The sequence below is a fragment of the Equus przewalskii genome, chromosome 3 (genome assembly GCF_037783145.1).
Source record: "Equus przewalskii isolate Varuska chromosome 3, EquPr2, whole genome shotgun sequence".
NCBI lineage: Eukaryota > Metazoa > Chordata > Mammalia > Perissodactyla > Equidae > Equus > Equus przewalskii.
Window position 1 is genome coordinate 76,007,545 of NC_091833.1, and position 15,468 is coordinate 76,023,012.

Consider the following 15,468-nt stretch of genomic DNA (forward strand, 5'->3'; position numbering starts at 1 on the left):
TGGACCACTCCACCAACTCACACGGCATGTGACGATCTTAATGATGACAGGAGCTTGGACTCAAACTGGAAATAACACAGACCCACAGGCAGGCATCCACACAGAGTACAAAACTGGTCTGTTGGGGTTCCTGACAGATTCAAATACACATGGAGAGCAGGACAAGCTTTGCTTTTCAAAGGGCATTAAATGAAATTCCATTACAACCTGCATCCCAATTGCTCTTCAGCTTCTTGAAATGGTCTTCATTGTCTAAAACATTCTCTTCCTCAACTTCAACAAGATGCTGAAGACTCTGCCGTGAAAATCGTTTTTACGTTGACAATTTGAATGTAGCAGATTCTTCCCCTGGAGAACCAGTTACCTCAGAATGCAGCAATTTTTAAACTAAGGTATCCCGGCCACAGTTTATGATGATGCACTCTTGGGTGGTGTAAATTCCTAAGTAAGGAATCAAGTTTATAAAAACATGATTGTATTGGGCAGCATGCCCAGTGTAAACTTACCCTTAAAAATAATTTTAAAAAAACAAAACTATTGAGGGCTGGCCTCATGGCCTACTGGTTAAGTGTGGCATGCTCCACTTTGGCAGCCTAGGTTTGCGGGTTCAGATCTCAGACACAGACCTACACCACTGTCAGCCATGCTGTGGCAGTGACCCACATACAAAATAGAGGAAGATTGGCACAGAAGTTAGCTTAGGGTGAAACTTCCTCAAGCGAAAAAAAAAAAGAGGAAGATTGCCAACAAATGTTAGCTCAGGGCTAATCTTCCTCAGCAAAAAACAAAACAAAAAACTATTGAAGAAAGGTAATTTTCTGAATAGGTAATACATTCAAATGATTCAAACATCAAAATGTATCAAAGGGCGTAATGGGAAAATTTCCTCCTGTTTCTGTCCTCCAGCCACCCAGTCTCTCTCCCAAGAATACAGTTTGCTTGTTCACAAGAAACAGAGAGGTAATTTGTTTCTTATTATACTTTCAGAAATGTTTTCTGCACAAATGGTAGCATCCTAGGCACACTTTAGAAACCTACATTTAAAAAAGGACACACTTCAATTAATTTTCGTATGCTGGACACATTCATGCCACCAGTACTCAGATCAAGAACCATCATTACCTGAACCCCAGGGCCCTCCTTGATGTCCCTTCCAGTCACTACATCCCTCAAGGGGTTGCATTTTTGCTGTCTTCGTACTATTTATAAATGAGGTAGCCTTGGCTTTTAACAGCACAGGTTACTTTTGCAGTCTGTGTACCTTATATGAATGGAATGATTCGATAAGATTGTGTCTGGCTCCTTTCGCTCAACATGGTGTCTGTGAGATTCTTCTGCATTGACAGATGCAGTTGCAATTCATTCATTCCCATTGATGCTTCACATTCCATTGTTATACACATTGTTTTTGCAACTTGCTTTTGTTTTGCTTTGTTTTACAATATATCTTGGAGAGGTTTTTGCATCTGTATATTAAAAGTCTCCTTATCTTTTCTTTGTGTTAATATTAGTCTTCTGTTATGTAAATGTAACAACGTTTTTTTACTTATCCCCTAAGATGGACATTTAGCAACAACTTATATTTATTTGTTTTTAAATACTTTATTTTTCCTTTTTCTCCCCAAATCCCCCCAGTACATAGTTGTACATTTTTACTTGTGGGTCCTTCTAGTTGTGGCATGTGGGATGCTGCCTCACCATGGCTTGACGAGCAGTGCCATGTGCACACCCAGGATCCGAACTGGTGAAACCCTGGGCCACCAAAACACAGCTCGTGACCTTAACGACTCGGCCACGGAGCCAGCCCCACAACTTATATTTAAAACTAATGCTTGCTTCTAACAAACCAGGACTAATTTCATAGTACTCTCAGTACGTGAGTAAAGTATTTCCCAATGAGAAAATTCTTTTTTAAAGACATCTTATTTTAAAAAATATATATTTACTTATAAAAATAAACGTATTTGTTTCCAGAGAAACCAGATTCAGTAAGCCTCCAAATGCCCCCTAGGAGGGGCCTTGAGGGCAGAGCAGCAGTGTGAATGACCCCGTGACCTGGGGGTAGAGTGGATGGAGTGGGTGATGCAGAGCCTGAAAAACAAGTTAGTCTCTGATCCCACAACTGAACCATTATCCTGGACCAGTTCCAAGGCCATTTGCTTTGGCTGCCAGGCCTAATGGTTTTCAAGTTTCTGTCACTGAAAAGCTAGGAATAGAGACATTTATTTAAGCTACCTCCAGCTAAGGAAGAAAAGTTGAAATTCTTCTTGTGTCGTTGGGTCATAATCATTTCAGCAAGAACATGAAGTATAATTGTGTCAGGTAACCTTGATAACATATCCTAATCCTTTGATGTCAGTGAGGGAAACAACTGCATAATTTAATAGCGAGCTTATGTTTTAAGCACAAAGAATTATTGTGGAATAAAATATTTTTTTCTGAATTTAGTTGTCAGTTACTCTCAAAGTACTTGCTCTTCAAATTTATTAGCAATCAGTGTGTCTAAAATTTTTTCTTGAGATCATGTATAAATAACTTGGTTAAAATTAACCGAGTGCTTCCAGCGGTTTGTCTTTTACACATAAAAATAAGGCAGGATGGTGTCAAGATGGCAATGCAGGTGGACTCTGAACTCCCCTCCTCCCACGAACACAACCAAGTTACAACTATTTTTGGAAAAATTACCCCCCAGAGAGAAATAAAAATAAACCATCGGTTCAAATACTCTTTGATTCTCTTTCCAGTTCACAGAAAAGTGGACGGTGATTTGTTTCATTTTACTAAATAAAGAACGAATTTGGAAAATACATTTTCACCCTCCCTTTGATAGAATATAGAAACATGAAGAGAAAATCTTCTATTCTTGCTTCATCATGACTCCTTCCTCATCATAATCCTCTCACTTGTTTGGAGCAAGGTATGATGTAGCACACGGCTGAGACCCATGCTTCTAACTCTAAGCGGATTCCCGGGTGTGGAAGAACCCTTAATTCTACTCTCCACATTGTGAGAGTTTATCCTGACCCCGTCAGATTCATGCCTGCTGTGCTCTTGTTTGGAAAGTTGGACTGCCATTTCTTTTTCCACTTAGAGAACCTCAGCGAGTCTCCACAAGTAACAGAAACCCAGTTAGCTGATACATTGGTCCTATAAATCGACCATGTGAAATGCTATGTGAAAGCAACAATTCTCACCAACCTTCAGTTTGGCTGACTATTTCCAATTCTGAAATAGTCTCCTATTTGTTGTGGCTGCCACCTCTTTCTAAGAGTGGTATAAATCAAATCACATGATGTGAATTTTTGGTTGTAAACTCATCTTCAGTGGGAATTGTTCTTGCTGTGAATTTCTCATGAGCACTTGGCAGTGGAAGTGTCTCAACCGAGCAGCTTCCTGTTTGGTTCTGTCATACCCCTGAGGGTGTCAATGGCCCTGGCTAGTTCTTACGTTGACTTTTTACCTTATATGCTTAGAGTTCCTGCAGCGCACAGATAGTGTAAAGTCCAGGTCTTGGGCTTTGATTTCTCACAAGTGGTAGATTTTTTTAACACCCAAAGTCTCAGACAGATGGCAAGCTGCCACATCCACTTCCCCTGGCCAGAGAGAAGAGTTTCCTAGGTCATCACTTATGGACAGGGCAGCTCTGTAATGCTCCAAGATTTATTCAGAGGCTAACTTCCAGTTCTCCTGGTCCACATGGGCAAAAGTCATCATATTTTCTGTCTCCAGCTTAGTCTCTGGGGTTCATATTTGAGCCTAAAATCCATCCAAATTTTGGGTGGAAAGCAAGTGTTAAGAAATAGTGAACTCAAAGGGAACATTAAAAAGGGCTCTATTTTGTTCCCAAATGCTAATTTTGAGGTGATTTGTGAATGTGGGTTTGTTAGACAGGTTGCTTCTCACTCTATCTTCTTATAAATGACACCATGAGGTTATTTGTTGCATAGCAATTAAACATTCATGTTAAACATATGTATTAAACATTCATATAGACAAGGCAAGGGCCAATTTAGGACAAAATCATGAAATTCGTAAGTTGAGGGGGCTCCTGACCCTTGTTGGGCCTAGAATCAGGAAGAGTGGTACTGTGGTGAAGTGGGAAAAACTGACCCTGGAGCCAGGTAAGTCTGAGTGCTAGTCCTGTCTCTGGCACTTCCTGGCTGTGTGACTTTGGGAAAACCAATGAACCTTTCTGAGCCTTAGTTTTCTATAAAATAAGGCTAATAGTGATGACCTTTCAGTGTTGCTGAAAGTATTAAATTACGTAAAGCGCAGTGGAAGCTATTTCACACACAATTCACTTATGTAAATTCAGTAACACTTGCCCTTTTTCTACTTTGCTTTCTGTTATGTAATTAAACATCCTGAGATACTCTTTTTACATGTAGTTTTTATAATATATCAAGGTGTGTGTTTACACAGATATATACATATTATCATAAAAGTATATATACATGACTTTATGTAGATAGTATTTTCTGAGTGATTTAAGGAATTTTCAAGATTCTTTTTGACCATATGCACTTTTGCCTGACATGCTTGCTTTGGAATCTCACCCACACATGAGATGGGGTTCTTCTGTCCTCAGAAGGTGCTCAGCAAACTTTAGCTTCCTCTCCTCCTTTTCCCTTTATTTGTTTCTGTGTTTTAGGCTCTTATTAAAGTCGTTGATGCTGTCATGCTGCCACTGTCCATTCTCTTGAAAGGAAAGCAACCACCACCTTCACCATAAGCAGCTAGAGATGATTAGTTACAGCTCCCCACAATATCACTGCAGTGGAGAGGCAGGAGTGTGGGGAGCAAAGATCAACCTAAAGGGCTGTGGGAGAATGTCAGGCATGAGTGGGAGTGGTAATTTGAAGTGAAGGTGGGCAGGGAGCTTCTCTGAATCTCAAATGTCATTACCAGGCAAGCACCAATTTCATCTCCATGTAAGGCCAGCCCTGTGACTAGAAAAGCTTTATCCTAGGGGTTCCATAATGGACCCAGGTGGCTTCTATGTCAGAGAATTTAGATACCCATGATCCTTTTTGTTGGCTGCATTGTATAGATGTAGTATAATTTATCTAACCAATCCGCTTTTGATGGACATTTAGGTTACTTCCAGTGTTTCACCATTATAGACAATGCAGTAGTCAATATCTAATAGACACTCCTCTGTGTTTCTGAACTCTTAGATCATTAGGATAAATTCTTAGAAGTCAAATTTCTGTTAAAGGAATGTGTATTTAAAATGTTGATGCGCATCAACGAATTATTGCCTAGAAAATGTGTAGCAATTTATACATTTAATGAGTGCCTTTATTTTTCTGACATCCTTGCCAACACTGCTAATTGACAGTTTCTCCGCCCCACCCCCCCCTTTTTTTGCAGAGCCTTCAAAGTATGGTAGTTAAGAGTGTAGGCTATGGCATCAGACTACCTCAATTAGAATCACAGTTCTGCCGCTTTCTAGCTGTGTGACCTTGAGCAAATCATTTAATCTCTCTGTGTTTCAGTTCCAACATCTTTAAATGGGATCACAATAATATTTGCTTGATGAGCTGTTGTGTGGATTCAGTGAATTAATATTTGTAAAGCATTTAGGAAAGTACCTGAATAGATCAGATTAAGCCATATGAAATCAACAATTTTAAGGTCAAAATCAGTCAAAACAGTCAAAAAAGTCAAAAATCAGCAATTGAATAGGGTTCAATGCAAGTGCCAATAAATGTAAGTTATTATCTTTGCAAATCTAATAGGAGACAAATAATTGGGTACTTTTAATTTAACACAGCTGCTATTTAATTAAAATAGGTTGGTCCTGGACCATGAGGAGATAGCAAAACCAGTGACTCAGGAAAGGGAGCTCAGAAATCAACCTAAAAACTGAAAACTTAGAGTATGATGAAGATGACGTTTCAGATCAGAGGAGAACAAGAATTTGTTCGCAAATGGTGCTGGGAAGACTGGCTGGCCATCTAGAGAAAACGAAGCCGGATTTCTAGTTAATTCTGTACACCAAAACAAATCCCAAATGGAGAAAAGATGCAAACCTAAAAAGCATTGCCCATAAATTATTAGGAGAAATTATTTAAAATCAGAAGGGAAAAAGACATGAAACCCTGAGATCATAAAAAAAAGAACATTAAATGATTAAAAATTTCTTCATGGAAAAGATATCTTTAACAAGGTAAAAAAAAAAACCAGAAAAATACTTAAAACAGTTGTGATAGACAAAATGCTAATTTCCTTCACATATGAAGAACTCTCACAACACAATAAGAAAAATACCAACAACGTAAGCATGAAAAAAATGGACAAAAGATGTGAATAGGCAGTTCACAGAAAAAGCTTTTAAACATTGGAAGAGATGCTCATCTTCATTCATCATTTAAAAAGTGCAAATGAAAACAAGGTATCATTTTTCACCCACCATATTGGCTAAGAGTCATACTGCTTGATTCCTTTTTACCACGTGTATATTTCTCTTTCAATAAAATAATAGTATTATTTTCAGTAAAATAATAGTTTAAGCAAATCTACATGTTAAAAATAATAATAACATATAACAGTTGATTTTGAAAGCAGAAATCTGGTTTCAGATTAAGATACATTTTCTAGTTTATTTAAAGTTTACCAAAAATCTTGTTTTATTTCAACAAGGATCTGAGATCCTTAGGCAAATAAATTCTTCCTGCTATAGTAAAACCGTGAGTATTACACAGCTTTAGGAGAGGCAGAACTCTCCTGTCCTTCATCTTTTTTCCCCTTACCTATGCTGCCCTCAAGAATAAAAGCTAGGGACCAGCCCAGAGGGGTAGTGGTTAAGTTTTCATGCTCCACTTCACAGGTGCAGGGTTCACAGGTTCAGATCCCGGACATGGACCTAGCACTACTCATCAAGCCACGCTGTGGCAGCATCCCACATAAAATAGAGGAAGATCAGCACAGATATTAGTTCAGGGCCAGTCCTCCTCAGGAAAAAAAAAAAGAAGAAGAAAAGTTGACATGGATTGTTAAAATTCTAGGACTCTTATTGGGTCAAGTTTACTAGTGATCAATGTGCATTAAAATATCACTCATTTTGGGTGTGGGAGGACTGGAGCTCTCTTAGCTCTCTCCTCTCTCTCCATGCTGCAGAACTGGAGGGTGTGAGGGCCCATGCCTTGCTCTCTCTGTGTCTCATTCGTGTTGTAGAGGTAGTAAGTGGACGTAGGGCCTGCTCCTCCCAAGCTACCCGGGCCAGCTCAGCCATCCCTCTTCTCTTTTCTCCCTTCAGTCACTGAGAGGTCAGAACCTGCTATCCCTCTTGTTCCTTTTTACACAGATACACACAGAGCTCACTACCCCAGCAGCAATCCAAGCCAGCTCAGCTCTAGGCAGCGAAAACAAGTACTCTCCGTCTTGTTGCTTGCATGCTGCTTTCTGGATACGTTCTCTGTGTCTTGCTGGATGTGTCAGATAGGCCTTGGTCTGAAGTTTCTTAATCCTAACCAGATTGGTGAAAAAGGACTGGTTCAGCTCAGCTCATCCAAGTTCTCCTCATTGAGTTCCAAGTCCAAGGCACAGCAGCTACTCCTGAGAGCAAGGCATCAGTGCGATTTCCAGACCTTCCTTGCTAAATGGGGAAGGGTCTTGCTTAGACTTGGCTCAAGAGTCGAGACCTGAGCCTGCAGCTGAGGCAACTGAGGAACATAGATGTGGACTTGGGTTTTGAAAGGATGCTTAGCCCAGAGCCAGGGCATAGTAGGGTCTCAATAAATGTTGATTGAGGTGATGACTGAGGTTGGAAAGACAAAAGAAACACATAGGAAATACTTTTTTTCCCACAATGTAAGAACATACGTCATCAAATCTGCAATGTGAGACCCGGCCAAAATTATGTAGGAGATTGTACTAGTTAGGATAAAGGCTATGCAACTGCAACAAAAAACCCCATGAATTTTACTTAAAGAGGATAGAAGTTTATTTCTCTCTGATATAACAATCCACTTATTCTAGGCTATCGAGACAGTGCCCCTCTATGAGGCCACTCAGAATCAAGTGCTTCTTCCACCATTGCTTAGGGCTGCAGCTCCCAAACCATGCACCAAGTTGTCCCAGGGAGCCTGAAAGAACTCACAGGAGCACCACGGGATGTGTCCAATTTTTGTGGAAAACATAGTGGCCCTCCACATCTGACAGATGCCACGTGAAACTACGAGCTTGAGGCAGTTCGCAGTTTCAACATTAGATAGCACAACTTTCCTTTTGATGACGTCGTATCTTTGTGAAGCTCGGGTTTTGGTGGTTGCAGTGATAAAAAGCAAGCACTAAGAGAAAGTCAATGTGGAACAAGGAATGGAGTGGCTGCGTCCAATCAGATTCCAAGGTTTGAGGAGTTGAGCAGTGCCCAGCCAGCACACGCATTCCATTACCAAGTGATTGCAGTTGTTTAAAACTAAAATAAAGTATTACTTTTTCTTTCAATTTATGTGTATTATTTTTTGCAAATGGCTACTAAACGTTGGGAGACAATTCTCCATGTATCTCTCATGGTTTTGCCTATGTTGTAAGCAGAGGCACTGACTGCCTTTAATCCAGACTATTTTTTCAAGGATGTTTGTATAGCTAATAGCCTTGGAAGACAGAGATAGTGGCTCTTTCTGGAACAAAGAGCAGCTCTGCTTATTGTCTAGTCTAAGACAAATAATGTTTCCCTCTAGGGCAAAGATCAGGCAGGCTTACTACCCATTATAAAATATTCAGGGTGCCAAAGCTTGGTAACCTGAGATTCAGGTTACTCTTCTGTGACACAACCCACTCCGTGTGCAGATGTCACATAGCCCTCTTCACATAGTCCCATAGGAATTGAGGTCAGCAAACCAGAGCTAATGCTGACACTCTGACTATTGCTACTGTTGTGAGTAATGCATTCCTTCGTCTCTGAGCCAGGAATCTCGTGTCTTCTGCCAACATCCATGAAACCCTGACTGGCTATCTCATTTGCTTACAAATACTATATAATATCAGACCCTTCACACTAAGGGTTAGGGAATAAGTACTTATTAGGTTGTTTGGACAAAACTACTTAACAAATAGAACTATTGGTTATTTCTTTTTGGCCTAGGAGCAACCTGATAGAACTACTGAGACACTAAGGGTATTTGAGTGGAAAAGTTTGGGAACTTCTGGCTCAGTGCATTGTTCTCATCTGCATGTTTGAAGGTGGGATTTGTCACTTGCCAGCTAGCAGGGAAGGGATAGGAAAAGTTTAGGGAAGTAATTTCTTTTTAAAAGCAAGCCAGGCACAAGTCATCCATATCTCTCCTGCTCACGTTCCGTTGGTGAACTTAGTCATGTGGCCACAGCCAGCCACCAAAGAGGCCGGGAAGTGGAGCCCCTAGATAAGTGTCCATATGCTTGGCTTGAAATCTACATCTATGGAAGAACCAGAGATAGATTTTGGCAGACAACTAGCGCTCTCCACCACAGAGATAGTTCCCCATGGTTAGTTATTGTTGCTTGAAATAGTAGAGCGGAGTGCAATGTGTAAATAATCTTTTACTATCTTCCTGTGAGCTGGCTCTGTATGGCTTTTATCTGAGAGGTATTTTCCTTGGTATCCTATCCTAACCCTAACTTCCAGGAACCCATTAATGAGAATCTTTTCATTGGCAGACTCTGGGATGCTCTGCTTCTTGTCCTGGGTGGCAGGCTCTGGGTTCTGCAACACACACTCGTGGGCTTAGAGCTCTTGGTGAAGGGTGGAGCAGTGAGCGGGGTAGGGATACTGGACTCATGTCCACAGCAGGATGGAGTAACCGAATCAGGCAGGGTGGATCCAGGCTTCAAGGGGCCTGAAGCTTATACAATTTAGGGGCCCTCTTTAGGAAAAATAATACAAAATTATGAACACAAAATTAACTAGGTGTAAAGAACACAAAATAAATATTTATCTAGAATGAGAAAAGAAATCATAGTAATTTTCAGATGTAAAAAAGCTGGCAAACATTACAAACATCACGAAATCAAAATAAAAATAACATTATTTTTATTCATTAACTGTCCAACATGCCTCTATAAAGTTTTGGGGTAATTTTTATATGCTCAGTAAATTCTAAAAAATATACAAAATTAATCTGAAATTAAGGCCTATGGGAGAGCAATTTTAAATCACTTCTTGTTGTATTGATCTGCATAATTATGTAATCAAATTATTTTTACATTACTTTATTTTATTTTTACATTACATTGATTTATTAATGAATACGCATGGGAGTTTTGGCACAGGAACCCTTGCTTCTTCAGGCCATTTTGCTATGTCTGTGGCAATGTTGTGTTCCTTTTCATCAACCAACAGACCTTGTCAGGACGAGAAGCATCAGATATGCTAAGAGGTGATCTGATCTGATATGATACATAAACATGGAATTTCACACACAGATGTTCGTGCCATAGGTAATACTGCTACGGTCTATGCCCTATAAACCCAGGTATTGTGATTAATTTTATCTTGCAAGATTCCCATAAAAAATAGAAAAATATATGATGTATTAATAATTGTGTACACTGTACTATCAAGTATATTTTTGATAGTAGCAAACTTCTATTTTAGCTAGGTGTCAATGAGAACTGCATCTTCCACTTACAATGGAACACATCTGATGATTAGAAGAACTTTCTGAAGACTAGCTTTTGCCTCCCTACATTTGAAATCCTGTTTCTCTTCCATTACTTACATCTATTTCTGGTCCTGCTACTGTGCATGGTCCTATCACATGGTCCTATCACAGCTTTGCCCTTGGCCCTGCACTTTTATGAGATGGCACCAGATGAATTGACATGGTAGGGAAAGGAGCATTCCTGGAAGCCGTTCCTACACCAGGAGGCCTAATAATAACCTAACTAAACATGGAAATTCTGCAAACTGCAGAAATATATGCCGCTCAATCCAAACTTCATGTTCCCCAACTCAACTTCTCTTTAGCCAGATATCGAAAATGCCTACCACCACTCATCGCTGTTCAACAGAAAAACAGTCACGGTGAGGAAGCTGCAGAGGAAAAACATAGTGGTTTTAACCAATTGCTGATAAAATATTCTTATTTTCCAAGCTTTATAAAAACATATGACCACCGGAACACATTGTTAGGGCTGCTCAGTGGGCCCTTGATGAAGTGTGTGCAAGTGAGACTTAACCTCCTTTGATTTCCCCTGGCTGGAGGTTGTGAGTGACCATGAGGAAATTCATCTTAGAACAAATGCAATACTTTCAAAAACGAACTATCATTTTGAAGCACTTTACAATTTACAGAAATTTCACACTCATTATTATATTTGATCCTCAGAGCTGCCTTTAGGTTGCCAAAGCAGATACCAAAGTTTTGGGAAGTAAAATTATTTGCTCCAGGCAAGCACAATCTCCCGGACTCTAGACCGAGGTCTTCTGACTTCAGAATGCATGCTCTTTCCACTACATCACACAAGAAAAGATTCATACAAGACATTTTTGCATGACATACATTAACTGCTCAGTAAATATTCGTGGAAAAAATGAAAGCAAAGAACAAAGTACAGTAGGAGCCAGGAATCCTTTAAGCGACCAAGGAAAGACAATCCTCCAGTAGGAAGGAAAATGGGCCAGAATCCCATCTTTCCAGCTGAGATGGCTACACTCCCAACATCTCCTCCAGATGTCAACCGGTTTTCCTACCCCGTGGCCCGGCGCAGTGTTATAGGGAACCAAATGCAGATGACTTCTCTGTAAAAGGGCTCTGGGTCCATGGACTCTCATAAAACAGTTTCTCTTTTTCTGGGTTACAGGTGGGGAGCAGGTTGGGTTTTCCTCTCTAGGTGGGGTTGGGGCAATGGGGTGCAGATGAGTGAGCCTTAATTAGGATTAATTGGAGCTTTGGTAAGTAAAAGAAATATGCCTACATAGATTTCTGATGAATGTGTCCTTCACCAGTTCAATGCCTGTTGCTCGACTTTATTCGTGAGGTGAGAGGAGGGAGGAAAGGCAAGCTGTGCTTTTAATTTAAGCATCAGCTGGCCTGATCTTTATTCCAGATGTAGTAAGATTCACGATATACTCTTGAGCTCCTCTTCTGCTTTCCTCAGACAGGAGGAGGCTTTAAATGCTGAATTCCAACACCTTAAAAGTGGACAAAGGGATGGAAACTTAGGAAAGTTGATTTAGCCGGGCCCAGTTCATTCGAGAATATCGTGGGTCTCTGGCACGATATTTCTGACACCCCAATTTCTACCCTTTAGCATGAGGGCAGAGAAGGGCTTTATTTGCAACTGGGGTCCAGTAATTTGAAGAGTGGAATGGTCAGAGAAATGTGTAGGGAGGTCTCAGCCAAGGAGGTGGGGTCAGTTCAGAATCATTACCACCTATGTTTAAACCTTCAAAGGCTTCCTGCTGCCCTTAGAATAAAAGCCAGACTCCTTACTATAGCCCACAAAGACCCCATGTCCTGGCCTCTTACCTCTCCTTCCCTGCCCGTCCTCCAGTCACGCTGGTGGCCCATCTGGTTCTTGCATATGCCACCCCGTCTTATAGCCTTTGCATGTGTTTTCCCCCTGGCTTTCCATATATTTGGCTTCTTAGTGTCTTTCAGGTCTCAGCTTAGACCCCTTCCTCAGTGTGACCCTCTCTAACCACCTCATTGAAAGTAGCAGCATAACCACCCCCTCCTGCCACACTGACCTGCTGTCAACTCACTCTCTCCTCTCTCCTGCTTCACAGTCTGCAATGTTCTTGTTTCCTTATTCATTATCTACTTCCTCCACTAGACTATAAGCTCCGTGAGGGCAGAGAACTTATTTCACTCATTCATCATCATATCCCCAGCTCCTAACACAGTGTTCTAGCCCATGGTAGGTGCTCAAAAATATTTGTTGGCTAAATGTTAAAAAACTGTTTCCTTCAGGACACTAGCTGATCTGTTTGTGGAAGGCTCATCTTAGCTCACAGAGTGGTTTTCAAACTCTCAACACCTTTCTTTGCCTTCCCACTCTAGGCTAGGCCTTTGGTCCATCAGGATCTGAAGACCAAATAAAAACCTGCCTTGGATCTCTCTGGGGCCTCTCCCCTGCTGCACTGAGCGCTCTAAGGGAGCAGATGTTTTTGAAGCGAGTGAAACAACCTGTTTCCCAAGGTGTGCCATCTCTCCGGTAGGACAGGGCGTGCCCTCAGAGCTTGCCAGGGCATGCTTCCCCAATAATAGAGCACTGTTCAAGCTCAACAGGCAGAGATGCAGGAGCATGGCAGCCAGGAGCATCCATGGGAGACGACCAACAAGTTCAGGAGAGATGCACACGGAAAAACAAAACTCTTGCATTAGGAGCCAAGCTAAGGCTGGAAATTCCACTTTGAATGAAATCCCAACAGCTAAGAGCCAAGAGACTTGGAAAAAACAGAAAAACTTCCATCTACACATACATTTTCCAGTGGAGCCCATTCCATCTGCTTTTGCTTCTCCAGGGCCTTGCCATGAAGACTTTGCCTGTTTTGATCATCAAGAGGGCTTGGTTCAGGGAGAAAAAGGAGGGGAAAGTGGAATGAAGAGAGCAAGGCCATGGGCTAGGGAAAAGGGCTGCTATGGAGACACTCTGAGTCTAGAGGGTCATGACCTCTGGCATTTCCCTTTGGTCTCCTCTAGACCCCTCGTCCCCAGGAGGAGGGAGTAGGTTACAATGGGGAGAGCCATGGCCTGACAGCCAAGAGCCCTGGGTTCCCAACTCCCAACTGTGCTAATCACTTTGCCAAGTGACCTCGAACAAGCTACTTCACCTTGAAACTCAAGTCCCTCTTTCATTAAATGAGAAATTGAGCATTTGAAAAAAATGTGCTAAAACATACATAACATCAAATTAACCATTTTAATCTTTTTTTTTTCTTTTAAGATTGGCACCTGAGCTAACAACTGTTGCCAGTCTTTTTTTTTTTTTCTGCTTAATCCCCCAGCACATAGTTGTACATCCTAGCTGCAGGTCCAATTGTGGCACGTGGGATGCCACCTCAACGTGGCCTGACGAGCCGTGCCACGTCTACGCCCAGGATCCAAACTGGCGAAACCCTGGGCCACTGCAGTGGAGAGCACAAACTTAACCACTTGGCCATGGGGCCGGCCCCTCATTTTGATCATTTTTAAGTGTATAGTTCAGTGGCATCAAATACATTCACACTGTTGTGCAACCATCATCACCATCCACCTTCAGAACTTTTTCATCTTGCCCAATTGAAATTTCGTACACATTAAATAGAAACTCCTCATTCTTCCCTCCCTCCCCCCAGGCCCTGACACCTGCCATTCTACTTTCTGTCTCTATGAATTTTACTACTCTATGTACCTCATAAAAGGGGAATCATACAGTTTTTGTCCTTTTGTGACTGGCTTATTTCACTTAGCATAATGTCTTCAAGGTTCATCCGCATTATAGCATGTGTCAGAATTTCCTTCTTTCTGAGTCTGAATAATATTCCATTGTATGTATGTACCATTTTATCTATTTATTCATTGATGGACACTGGGTTGCTTCTACCTTTTGACTATTGTCAATAACACTGCTACGAACATGGGTATACAAGTATCCATTTGAGTCCCTGCTTTTATTTCTTTTGGGTACATATCCAGAAGTGGAGTTGCTGGATCATATGGTAATTCTATGTTTAACTTCTTGAGGAATCACCGAACCATATGCCCTACTGGCTGCCCCATTTTACATTCCCACCAGGAATGCACAAGGGTTCCAATGAGAAACTAAACTTTTATTAGTCAGAGAATCCATCCTTCAGAGGAAATGTTTCAGGAAGCTCTATATGCAGAAGACATTAGAGTGGATTGTTCCAGAAGCACTGAAGGTGAGGAGCCCAACAACCTCAACCAGGATCTCCGTGGAACAAAATGAAAACTGGATAAGACATTCTCTAAGTCTCCCTCACGAGTTAAGCATCCGTTATTCTACGTTCGTGTGACATATTGAGCAGCCAAGAGGTGCAAGGCATATTAGATTTACTTCTGCATTACCTGGTCCACAAAGGATTTGAGGAAATATGCAAAACCTCATACAATAGAAGAGGATAAAACACATAGTCGAGAGTATCAGGGCACAGAAAGGTGGGAGGGATACCTTTGAGGTCTATGAGTAGATACCGCCTCTGCCCACAGGCTATTTCAGTCTGAGTCCTGAAGGTGAAGGAATGTTGGAGAAGTCTGGGGGAGATTGCTCTATGGATTTGTGGACTCTCCAGAGACAGAGGAAGCCAAATTTTATAATATATGTACCTTCACCCAAAGCCACATTGCAAGACTCAAAGAATAAAGAGAGCAAGGATCTGTTTTGAGCAGATCAAAAACATGTTGAGGAAGCAAAGTTGGTGCTTCTAAGAATGGACTCAAATCATAAATCCCAGGTTTAAATCTTAGCTCCACTGCCTGTTAATCCAGGGCAAAACACTTAACTTCTTTAAGCCTCCCTTTTCCCACATATAAAATG

General features: G+C 41.2%; 1 long non-coding RNA gene across 1 annotated transcript in view; it reads right to left on the reverse strand.

Annotated features, from left to right (window-relative positions):
* Positions 1–9,926: 9,926 nt before the first annotated feature.
* The window catches only part of LOC139082572 (uncharacterized), a 63,828-nt gene continuing 58,286 nt past the window's right edge, over positions 9,927–15,468 (reverse strand). The window contains exon 6 of the long non-coding RNA XR_011538722.1: positions 9,927–11,017. This is a non-coding gene — a long non-coding RNA (uncharacterized lncRNA). The remainder of the gene's footprint in view (positions 11,018–15,468) is intronic.